Below are 11,754 nucleotides of genomic sequence, written 5' to 3' on the forward strand. Positions count from 1 at the left end.
GCATTATCCTTGGGTCAATGTGTACAGATTTCACCCTCATCCCCATTACGATCATGGTGAATTATTAATAATAATACAGTTTACATGTAACCTACCATTCAAGAGTTGATAAAATGAATCAATCAGCTGGTTGCAAGAACAAACATTGTAGCAGACACAGTTATGGTGGTTCTGAGGTTCCAGACTTCTTTGTCATAACTGTAGTAAGCAATTAAAAGCAAAAAGCAAAGAGATAAAACATATTCATGAAATTAATATACAAGTTAAGCTCAGTTGCCAGTGTGTTAATCATAATAGTAGTCCAAGGGTGTTTTGATTAAAGTCACTTCTGGCCTGGGGAGGGGCACTATGGTTCCTCAGCCATTGGCGGCGCAATTAAAAAAATTATGAAATCCTACCTTTTGCTTTAATTTACAAAAAAAAAGCTCGTAATAGAATGCCAAACTTTGGTGTACATATTCTTTTCTAGAGCAATCCTAACAACTTTACTTTAAAAAATCTGGTATCAAAATAAATTCCTTTCTATTCATGTTTTTTTATAAATATTTTTTCTTAACTTCTTAAATTTTTTTTATATTATTTTCAAGACAAAGTTCATCAGTGACATTAAATTACTATTGTCAATAAAAAAAAATTACCCAGTTATGAATATTGACTTTTTAGATGTAATCATATTTCTGTCTGACATGTACTTAAACAAACATAATGTTGCAAAATTTCCTGACCCTGTACCTGGGAAAGGCAAATTTAGTATCAAAAGTTGTGTGAGACTTGAAAGTAAAACGTCAGTCAGCGGTGCGGAAATAAAATTTTGAGTGGCAGATTTATTCTGAAAAATGTCAAGGGGGACCATATGCCATATGCCCCCCCCCCCACCCCCGAGTATTGTGCTTGATGTGGAAAGATGTAAAAAAAAAATCATGATTATGCATTCAATATTAATAATGAGACACCCTTTAACTGAAAGCACCTGGAAAAGCACTGTAATCATCCATTAAACAATTTAAAGTGAAAAAAATATGTCATCTATATAGCACCTCATGTGCTTGCATAAAAACCAAGAGTCAGCTACATAGTAGCCCGGGGGGGGGGGGTACTCACGAGATAAGGCATATGGGGATATGCCGCAGGAATGGGTCGCCTTTTTTGAAGAAATCCCTAAACATGGCGTATGGTTTTATGCTGGAAAATCCCTAAGCATGGCCCAATTTTTAGATAATGTCCTTAAACATGGGTCCATATTCTACTCCAATGTCTTAGGTGCAAATCCAAAATGACCTTACATTTTGGGCGATAATCTTTTTTTTTTTTTGCTTGTCAAGTTTTCCAGGCGAAAATGTGCCCCCCCTTTTGGAAATCCTGGATCCGCCCCTGTAATGAATCCCTAATAATGGGTACCTTTTTAGCCAAAATGACCTGTAAATATGGGTACGGGTTTCGAACTTACAGCCGTACACCTTTGTCCAAACCAAATCTAAGTACCTCCCCCCCCCCCCCGGCATAGTAGATCTACATATTGAATCAAAAAAATAAATGTATTTACATGTATATCTTTTTATATTTATATGAGATGGATATTAAAAATGTGACTCATACGGCACATCATTACAAATCAACGACACAAATAGACTGTCCTTGCTAAGAACCTCTTGTGCAATCTGCCCGTAAGAATATTAAAAAAAGAGCCCTGGGCGGGCAACATCCTATTCAATGTTAAAACTTCCCCAAGAATGTGGCAGATGTGGCCAATAGATTCTGAAAAGTAGCCCAATACATGTAGACCCCCTATACCTTTGTTTTTTTTTCTTGTCTGGCGAGATATACGGAGTCTGGAGAACCCCCCCCCCCCCAAATAGAAAAAAAATAATAATAAATATATTTTTTTTTATCCTCCAAAGACAAAAGTCGACACAGCAAAATTTTCACTTTATCCCAGGCCAGGCCAAGGAAAGTCATAAAAAGGGAGGTTAACGGTAGACTACCTCGAGCGAAGTTCGTGCAGGCTCCACTCCACTTCACTACCGCTACACTACGCTCCACCTACCCGAACTTCGAGACCGTGAACTCTATCTGATATTCCGAGTGACAAAGGTGGGATTTTATGGGGGGGGGGGAAATATAAAATTCATGCAACATCACGATCTTTAAAAACAATTAAATTTAATATTCTTACTTTACACCAAGTTTCACTTCTTTTACATGCTTCTATCAGTCTAAAAATGGGTGATTTAGAGCCAACATGAAGTTCCTCACACGTATTAATAATTTGCTGCCGATTTCAAAACATTGCATGCACGTGCGATAATAGCGAATTAGTTATTTGTGTGAGGAACTTCATGTTGGCTCTAAATCACTCATTTTTAGACTGATAGAAGCATGGAAAAGAAGTGAAACTTGGTGAAAAGTAAGAATATTAGTTTTAATTGTTTTTAAAGATAGTGATGTTGCATGAATTTTATATTCCCCCCCCCCCCCATTAAATCCCACCTTTGTCACTCGGAATATCAGATAGAGTTCAGTCTCGAAGTTCGGGTAGGTGGAGCGTAGTGTAGCAGTAGTGAAGTGGAGTAGGGCCTGCACGAACTTCGCTCGAGGTAACGTTAGACAGACTCTTAAAAAAAGAGAGTCAAATGGAGAGGAATCTTTTTTTGGGGAAATGTCTAGAGTGTAATGGAAGTCTTTAATTTATATTTACTGGATGGCTATTCGCCGTTGAAACCGATATATAACTTTAAAAATCATTTCAAATAGGAACAAAAATAATCTTTAAAGGTCATTTTCGATGTTTCATACATAATTAGAGCCTACACATTTACTTGCTTCTGGGTGATTTTTAACAGCACTGCACCGGCAATGACAATGACAATGACAATGGCAATGATTTTATTTCTTTGACGGCCCCTCCTGGGGGCATAGAAGAAATATAACAACTTACAACAATGGCAATAATAGGCATAAGAAAAAAATACCAAGGTAACAAGAATCAAACATGATGATAATAAACATATGTACAATACAAGACCTGCCGTGTTGTTGATACAACCGTGCATTACCGACACAAAAAGTCAAGTGTGGGACTGGGATTGAAATTGTACGGTAGAAAATTTGTTGAAGGTGAAATTTCGACCGGCGATAAAGATACATTTTCACTTTTTTCAGAATAATTTTTTTCCCTGGCATAGGTCTAAAATATATAAATTCTCTAAAAACATACATAATGGAGAAAGAATTGTCTGAAAAATGAATATTTTCTACTTTACTCTCTTCCACAAACAGGATTGTTGCAAGCCATTATTTTGCTTGTTCGGCTAGTCTTGTGCTGCAGACCCTGTTTACAGCTGCAAATCGTCTGCATCTGCAGGTCAGCTGCAACTTGCGTTCAATCGCAAGCCTTTTTCTTGCAACGCAAATTGGCGATTGATTGCTAGTTGCAGTCGATCGGAATCGGCTGCAAAGTTGCAGTCGATTTGCAATCAATTGCAACATAACTTTCTTGCAACGCCCCATAAGTCTTTCACTTTGGACTCTAAAATCAGCTTATTTCTTTCTCGTGCCTTTTCTTTAGAATATTTTCGAGTACACTCTCTAATCTTTAATCTAATAAAGCCCCAAAGCAATGAGTAATTAGAAAAGACATTTCTGTGTTGCTTTTTCCACTGAACTAAGAATCTCATTTTTCATAGCAGAACATATATTCTTTATCATAATAATTGAATTTCCAATATGAAGGACCTCGCTTCACTTCTTTTTTTCCACTACTACAGGTAAGCAAGATTCCAGAATGGTCTGGAGTTACGGTAAAATGTCATATTCCAGCACCAATGTTTCAACTTCTTTTGATATTATCCAATAATCTAGCCTACTTTGAATAGGTAGTGTCTTCTGTCTTAAAGTAAACTGTTGTTTTCCTGGATATATTTTCCTCCAAATATCTATTAATTGAAATTTGTCCATGAACTCCAAAAATTCTGTATTAAATCTAGATTTCACCTGTATGGTTGACCCCTTATCATCTAATTTATCATCTAATATCATATTAAAATCACCACCTAATATAATAACATGACTGAGAGAATTTTTATTTATAATGATATTGATCTTTTGCAGGACTCTTCTATTTGCTCATTTGCCTTGTTCCTAGTTGGAAATAAACATTTCCTAATATCATTCTAACTCCATATAATTCACAGTCGAATGTAAGGTATCTACCATCGTTATCCCTTTCCATCTTTACAATAGTAATAAGCTTAGCTGCATTTGCACATGTTCTGCAGATATCTTCGATGCGGACTTTTGCATCGCGCGCCCAGCTGATAATGTAAACAAACTTTAGACTCTTCACTAGTCGCTTTGTAGCTATTTTTGCGGAGATTGCCTTCGCCAGGGTGTAAAACGGAAACGCGCCGCCGGTGTAGCGGCGGATTTGGTTCCACCGGCGGATACCGTATCCGCCGGCAGATATGGTTCTAAATGGCCGATATCGTTTTTAATCGGAACCATATCCGCCGGGTTTGACGCGGCTTGATGTTTGCAGATTTGGTTCCTCGGCGGATTTGGTTCTATTGACTATACGTTTAATGTTGATTTGGACAGAAAACCTTGGCAGCGCGCGCATGCGCGGCTCTGCAGCTCGATCGCGATGGGGGGGGGGGGGGGGGGTTTCGTCCGCCTTTAGTGAATTCTTATTCAGGGGCGGATCCATACAGCTTTTGACAAAGGGCTCGATGGGGATGAGGATTAATAGGAGAAATGATGTCTCGATATTTCATGTATTACATAGACCTGGCACATACGCCAAAACTATGCTATTTATTATAAGATTTTGATGACATTTTCATCATTCTATTTTGTGAATTTTTATTCCTTTTTTCAGTCCGCAGTATGCATCGACCTCTTTAACTGTGCTTTTTCACACCATGTTTAGTGTCAGTTTGCCAGACTGTTTGGCGAAAATTTGCACCCCATATAGGCCTGTAGGTTTTTTAAACTACAAATGTTTAGAAAAATTTCAACAAGTTAAAACTTCATATTTCAAAATAAATGATGCAAATTATGTATGAAAACAATTATGTTTTGCTGTTTGCTCATAATATTATTGCTTGTAGAATGCTAATTTTTGGTAAAAACATAAATTTGATATTTCTAACAAACATCAAAAAAGAATGTCAAAACGTGATCAACTTCTTATGTAGTTAATTGTAAGCCTATTTTTAATTTTTCATGTATCTAAAAAAAGAATTAAAAAAAAACATTCTTTTTTTTCAATGTTAAGGAATCTGAATTAATTAAAGGGGACCGGAAGTTCACCCGGACAAAAGTTAGATACGCCACGTACCGTTTGGTGCTCCCTAATTTACCTCTCAGTCATCTAATTTTAAGATCAATATGGGATCTTTAGTGAAATATAATTTCTCCTTTATATCTTTTGTTTTTCACTATACCCTCCTGGTTTTCATTTCTTTATTTGTTTTGCCTTTCTTTCTATCCCTGCTCATTTCGCCCCTTTTGCCTCTTTTCCAGTTTCGTAACCTTCCTGGCACATTATGAATAATATATCTGGGGCGTATACGCGTGGGTAATATAGCACCAAAAAGAAGAAACAGAAAGAGGAAGGGGAGGGAGAGAAAATAATAAAAAAATATACGAGAAAATGTGGAGGAAATAATAGTAATACATTGGAATTTCGTAAATCAAGAATTTCATTTGCAGTGATCATTATTTATACTTCCCTTTAGAAAGCTTAAAGGGATGGTCCGGGCTGAAAGTATTTATAGCTTAACAAATAGAGTAGAATTCATTGAGCAAAATGCCGAAAATTTCATCAAAATCGGATAACAAATAACAAAGTTATTGAATTTTAAAGTTTAGCAATATTTTGTGAAAACAGTCGTCATGAATATTCATTAGGTGGGCTGATGATGTCACATCTCCACTTGTTATTTTGTATTTTATTATATGAAATTAGGTTTATTCAAATTTTTTCCTCTAAGAACTAGAAAAATTGAATTGACAATTGATTTAGTGCATTAGATATTTATTGCTGCAACTTATTTCATTATAAAAGAGACATATCGTTCACACAAGTATGAAATAATGAAAAAAATATGATTTTATGTAATAACTTAAGAAAACGGAAAGTGGAGATGTGACATCATCAGCCCATCTAATGAATATTCATGACGACTGTTTTCACAAAATATTGCTAAACTTTAAACTTCAATAACTTTATTATTTGTTATCCGATTTTGATGAAATTTTCAGCATTTTGCTCAGTGAATTCTACTCTATGTATTAAGATATGAATATTTTCAGCCCGGACCATCCCTTTAATACAAAATACTGATTTTAATTATCGAAACTGCCATTGTTTGCCTTCATTTAATACTCAGTGTATTAATCGATGCATATTGTGCCCAATTTATCCCTAAAATTGTGATAAGAAGGATTTTTCATACTGCAATAAATTAATAGGTATGAAATAAATTAACAAATGCATGTTATTTGAATACAAGCATTATCTTGGGGGAAAATTCTTTGTATACTAGTAGTGCAGCAGACATTGACAGTTGAATGAAGACTTAGTGTGGACTATTTAAAGACCCAGACCAGACCCCAAAATTTAATTGATAAATCAGACAAATCGAAAGCTATTAATTTAAACTAAAAACAGAAATGCAAGTTTCATGCAGTCATCGCTTACAGCTGAATATATCGGGTTTCGAAAATGCTTTCACCGGCCTCGCAGTGTTAGAAGTGGTGTAATTCCATAGAGTTGTAACAAGAAAATGCGTTATTTTCCCCTTTCAGATTACGCATTTTATTTTTTCACTCATATCACATAGAGATAACATAAATATCTTTTTCTGCAAGCTTTAATTGATGAAATCTACCGCTTTTGACTAGTTTTCTCGTACCACGTGACGTATGTGAATGAAGGATATCGCGATAGCGCAAGAACGATATCTTCCGAAGAGAGTGGTACTGAATCCGCCAGAGTAGAACACGATCCGCCGGCGGATTTGGTGCCTAGAACAGTATCTGCCAGGCGCAGGATCCGCCGGTACACTAGCCTCTTGTCGAGGCCCTGTCGGCTGCTTTCCGAGCGAACATGGCAAAGCACGGGAGCGAAGCAGAGCGCCGCGAGACAGGGCCTCTTGACATCTGTACCGAATTTCACCGACTTTCTTTTGTTTTTTATTGTTTTTACCAATTCACCGACCAAAAACTGGTCGGTGAAAATCATCCAATGAGAGCGCGAGCTGCTATGACGTCATACTAAATATTCATGAGCTCATCTTGAATGGCGACCCTTGGATTCTTGGAAAAGAGTGACGACGAAATATCAAAGAGCACTGAATATATGCCTCTAAAATGCTGAATATTGACCAATTTAAGGATTTGCAAGTCGATGAAATTAACTCTGCACTGAAAGGACGAGATGTCTTTGTAAATCTACCCACAGGATATGGAAAAAATGTAATATTTCATGCGATTCCACCGGTCGATCCGGGGCGTCGATTATCGATCTCCGCTGTGCAGTGCAGTGAGGGAAGCTGGGGTGGAGTTGCTGGGAGTTGACTCGAGTCTGACCAGCGGCTGAGGCGCTGAGCAGTATCTCCCGGGAAGTTTCGGGGCGGTGATGGGTCTGTTACGGCCAGTAGTAATAGTAGTAGTAGTAGTAGTACCACTACTTGTAGCATTTTGCAGGTTATATCCCCTTTAGTGTCCCGCAATTAAATGAATCCCCTGCAGAATAGTGGACTACTATACAGTATTCCGAACCCAAGACGAAACAGCTCTGACATTTCATTGGTTTACTCGGTGACCGGTAATATCATGACTCATGTATATTCATTAGGAAGACGTTCCTCATGAATATATAATTCAGTTCAGATGTCAAGAGGCCCTGGCTCGCGCCAGGCCTAATTCGCGAAGCGAATTAGGAAAGCCCTCGCTTCGCTCGGGAAGCAGCCGCCAGGGCCTCGACAAGAGGCTACCGGTACACCGGCGCGGGGGGGGGGGGGGGGGGGGTAGTGGGATTACTCCCAAACAGCGTAAGACATTAAGAAATGTTGAAATGAATTTCTTTCGGTTTAAAGACCCTCACTTGTTCATTTGGTACGAGTATAAACTGATGTTAGAACAAACATACAAATCGGTACCATTCCTGTCTTCTAATGATAAATACTCATTCAAAAGGAACAATGAAACAAAGCAAAATACTTAAAATCATAAACATGATACACATGAACTATACAATTTATTGCGATTCCGCGATCCTCGATGATCATTTGCATGCAAAGGAGCGTAGCTTTTTTATAAGTATGCTTTAGATGGAAAATTAGTAGTTATATCTATAACATCATGAACATGGTATACAATAATGTATACAATTTATTGAGCATATTGAATGACTTTGAATAACTACGAGAAAGCATGGCGATGGAGAATAAATTTTATTTTTAAGTATTGAAATCTGTCGTTACTGCGCAATTAGTATTCAATAACATAATAAACAAAATATATTATATTCGCGTATTTTTTTTTTTTTTTTTTTGGGGGGGCAATTCGAAAAAAATAAATACGCGGAAGTAAATTCTGTGTTTATTGATACAAAGTTGTAACCGTTTTTTTTAAAAGAAAATCGTTAAATTATGATTTCATGCTGGTGATGTGTTGGCCAATATGCCATTCGATCATGCAGTTTGCCTAGTTTGAGCAATTTCAAATTTCAATCAAAAGTGACTTGTATCTTCGGAATGAAGACACCGTAAAAAGGATCACTTTCATTTTTTTTATTTTTCATGGTCTTGATGAAGATCAATAAATTTGCTAGATGAACTACTTAACCGTCATCAAGGATATTGTTTTTCGACTTCCACGTGGCATAGGTGACGCCAAACAAGGATACTTACATGTACATTACATATATATAAAGATACAAACACGATTGTTTTCTTTTAACTTCCTTTATATTTTCATTTTCTCGTATTTTCTCTTTGATAATTCATTCAACTGTTAATTTTCTTTACTTTCACTTTATTCCCATGGCGCTTTTTTGCTTAAAGTGATTGGTTAACATTGGTTTGACTTTAAAAAAATCTGAGCTAGAAGGTCACACTTGTCACCTGTGTCTGTGATTATGTTACAAAAATGAAGCCCAGAAAAAACTGCGTTTGAAAATAATTATTTAGTGCTTCAAAAATTGAAATATAAAGTGACCGAAAACACCATCTTGATTTCATCCCATACACTTATGTGTACTATTTAGGCGTCTATAAGACGCCTATTTACAAAATCGGGGTTTGCCTTGTAGTTTTAGCTTTTCATTCTCAATAATGGTTGTTTTCAGGGTTTATTAGTTCTAATACATGCACTTGTACACATGTTTCATCTTGGTTTGAGAATTTTTTAAATCGGCTGCTCACAAAGTTAAACAATACCTTTAAATATACTATTCGCGGTGCTATTCTTGTTTTTTTTTTCCTTTTTATTGAAATATGTAAAGTATAAACATTGAATAAAAAGTACTGAAAAAAGCTTCACCAATTTGAACTCTTTTGAATTGTTTTTTAGACTATATATATACAAATTGTTGTTATTTTTTGTTATCGTACTGTAACCCTTCTGTTCTGTACTCAACCCCCTCTGTTATTTTTTGTTATCTTAGTGTAATCCTTCTGTTCTGTACCCTTTGTTAGACATTATTTACTTTGTTGTTATTACGATTTTATTTGTATGGTTTTGTTCTATTTTGTTTGTTTCAATGCATTATAGGCCTGATGAAGGCCCCACTGGCCGAAAGCTCGCCATAAAAGAGATACTTGGAAGCTACGTCTAGCGTTAATGCTTGATTATTTACGCCTATATATAAATAAATATATATATATATATATAAATGAGTAAAGTTATACATGTACAACAGCTTTGGCAACTCTTTTATTTAAATATTGTAAAGAAATGGATGAAGAGAACATCCGGCTGCTCTAGGGCATGCATGGGCCTCTTCGACGTCACCATGGGCTCGTATGACGGTGCCGAGACATGCGAACTGGTAGGCGCATATATACATACTGGCGGAAATCAGCAACATAATCCCCAAAACAAACATTGGCCTATACCGAGACGATGGCCTGGCGATTGTCCATGCATCCCCTAGAGCAGCCGAGAACATAAAGTAGGAGTTCGGACTTTCGATCACAGCCAATGCTAATGCAACCATTGTCGACTTTCTTGATGTGACATTCGACCTCTCCAAGAAAGAGTTCAGACCTTATTCAAAACCAGGAGACTCCCATGCACCTATATGTACATGCCGAATCGAATCACCCGCCGGAAGTCACCAAGAGAATACCGCAGTCTATCCAAACCCGCCTGTCCAACATTTCCAGTAGCGAAAATATCTTCAACAGTGCCAAACCAGACTACGAGAAAGCACTTCAAGATGCTGGACACAAGCCCAAGCTGGTATACTCACCGAGACATTCAACAAGTGGCAGTAAAGAAACCCAACGTCAAAGAAAACGAAACATAACATGGTTCAACCCACCCTACAGCAAGCATGTTAGGACGAACATCGGCAGAAAGTTCATAGCCCTTGTGGAGCAGCACTTCCCAAAAGAACACCAGCTCCACAAGATCTGCAACAAAAACACGCTGAAAGTCAGCTATAGCTGCATGGACAATATGGCCACAGCAATAAAGGCTCGATAACAACAAGATTACAGACACTAGCAAAGACAAAGCCAATGACTCCTGTAACTGCAGAAAGAAAGAAGACTGCCCGATCCCTGGAAAATGCATGGCCACCAATGTCATCTATGAAGCCGAGGTAGTGACATCTAGGGACAGGAAAGTGTACATCGGGCTCACATCAACTCCATTCAAGACAAGGTACGCAAACCACAAATCAAGCATCACCAATCGGGGGAAACGGCACCAAACTGAGCTCAGCAAGCACATATGGAGACTGAAGGATGAAGGAACGCCCTACTCAGTAAAATGGAGAATCGTAAGGCATGCGCAGCCCTACTCACCCAAAACAAAGAGGTGCAACCTGTGTCTGTGGGAGAAGTACCACATAATCACGGCCAAGAAAGCAGCAATGATAAACTCAAGAACAGAACTCATTTCAAATTGTAAACACAAGAAGAAATTTTTCCTTTCAGGTTATTGTTAACCATAAAACACCCCCCCCCCTTATGTGTCAAACCCACTCCACCTCAACATTACCCCATTACCCCCAATTCTCCTTACTCAGTTTAAAGAATAGCTATTATCTGTTCACTGTAGTCATCTATCCCCCTTACATTGTGTCTTTTGTTTGTTTGCTTGACTGCACTAGAGTTATTGTTCTCTTTAGCTGTACTTTTCTTGTAGTTCAACATTAAATTTGATTTAGCATGCTGATGAACCCTCAGGGGGAAACAGTCTGTACAACTAAAATCTAAGCAACTCGCTCCACCCTATTACTATACTATATATATATATATATATATTGTGAAAGAAATGGATGAAGAGAATAATGGTAGGCGTGGCTTAAATCAAGGTTCCCCAAAGCTATCTGCCCTTTGGAAAAATTGGTAATGCCGAAAAAATGTCTCTGCCGGGAATCGAACCCGGGCCCCCAGCTTTGAACGCTGCGGCTAGACGGGTTAGTGGCTAGGCCGACCCCGATCCGATTGACCGTCAGATAGACAGATTTCCGACACTATACCAATTATAATTTTCTTTCACAATATTTAAAATAAAAAA

The sequence above is a fragment of the Lytechinus pictus genome, chromosome 17, assembly GCF_037042905.1.
Source record: "Lytechinus pictus isolate F3 Inbred chromosome 17, Lp3.0, whole genome shotgun sequence".
Lineage (NCBI taxonomy): Eukaryota > Metazoa > Echinodermata > Echinoidea > Temnopleuroida > Toxopneustidae > Lytechinus > Lytechinus pictus.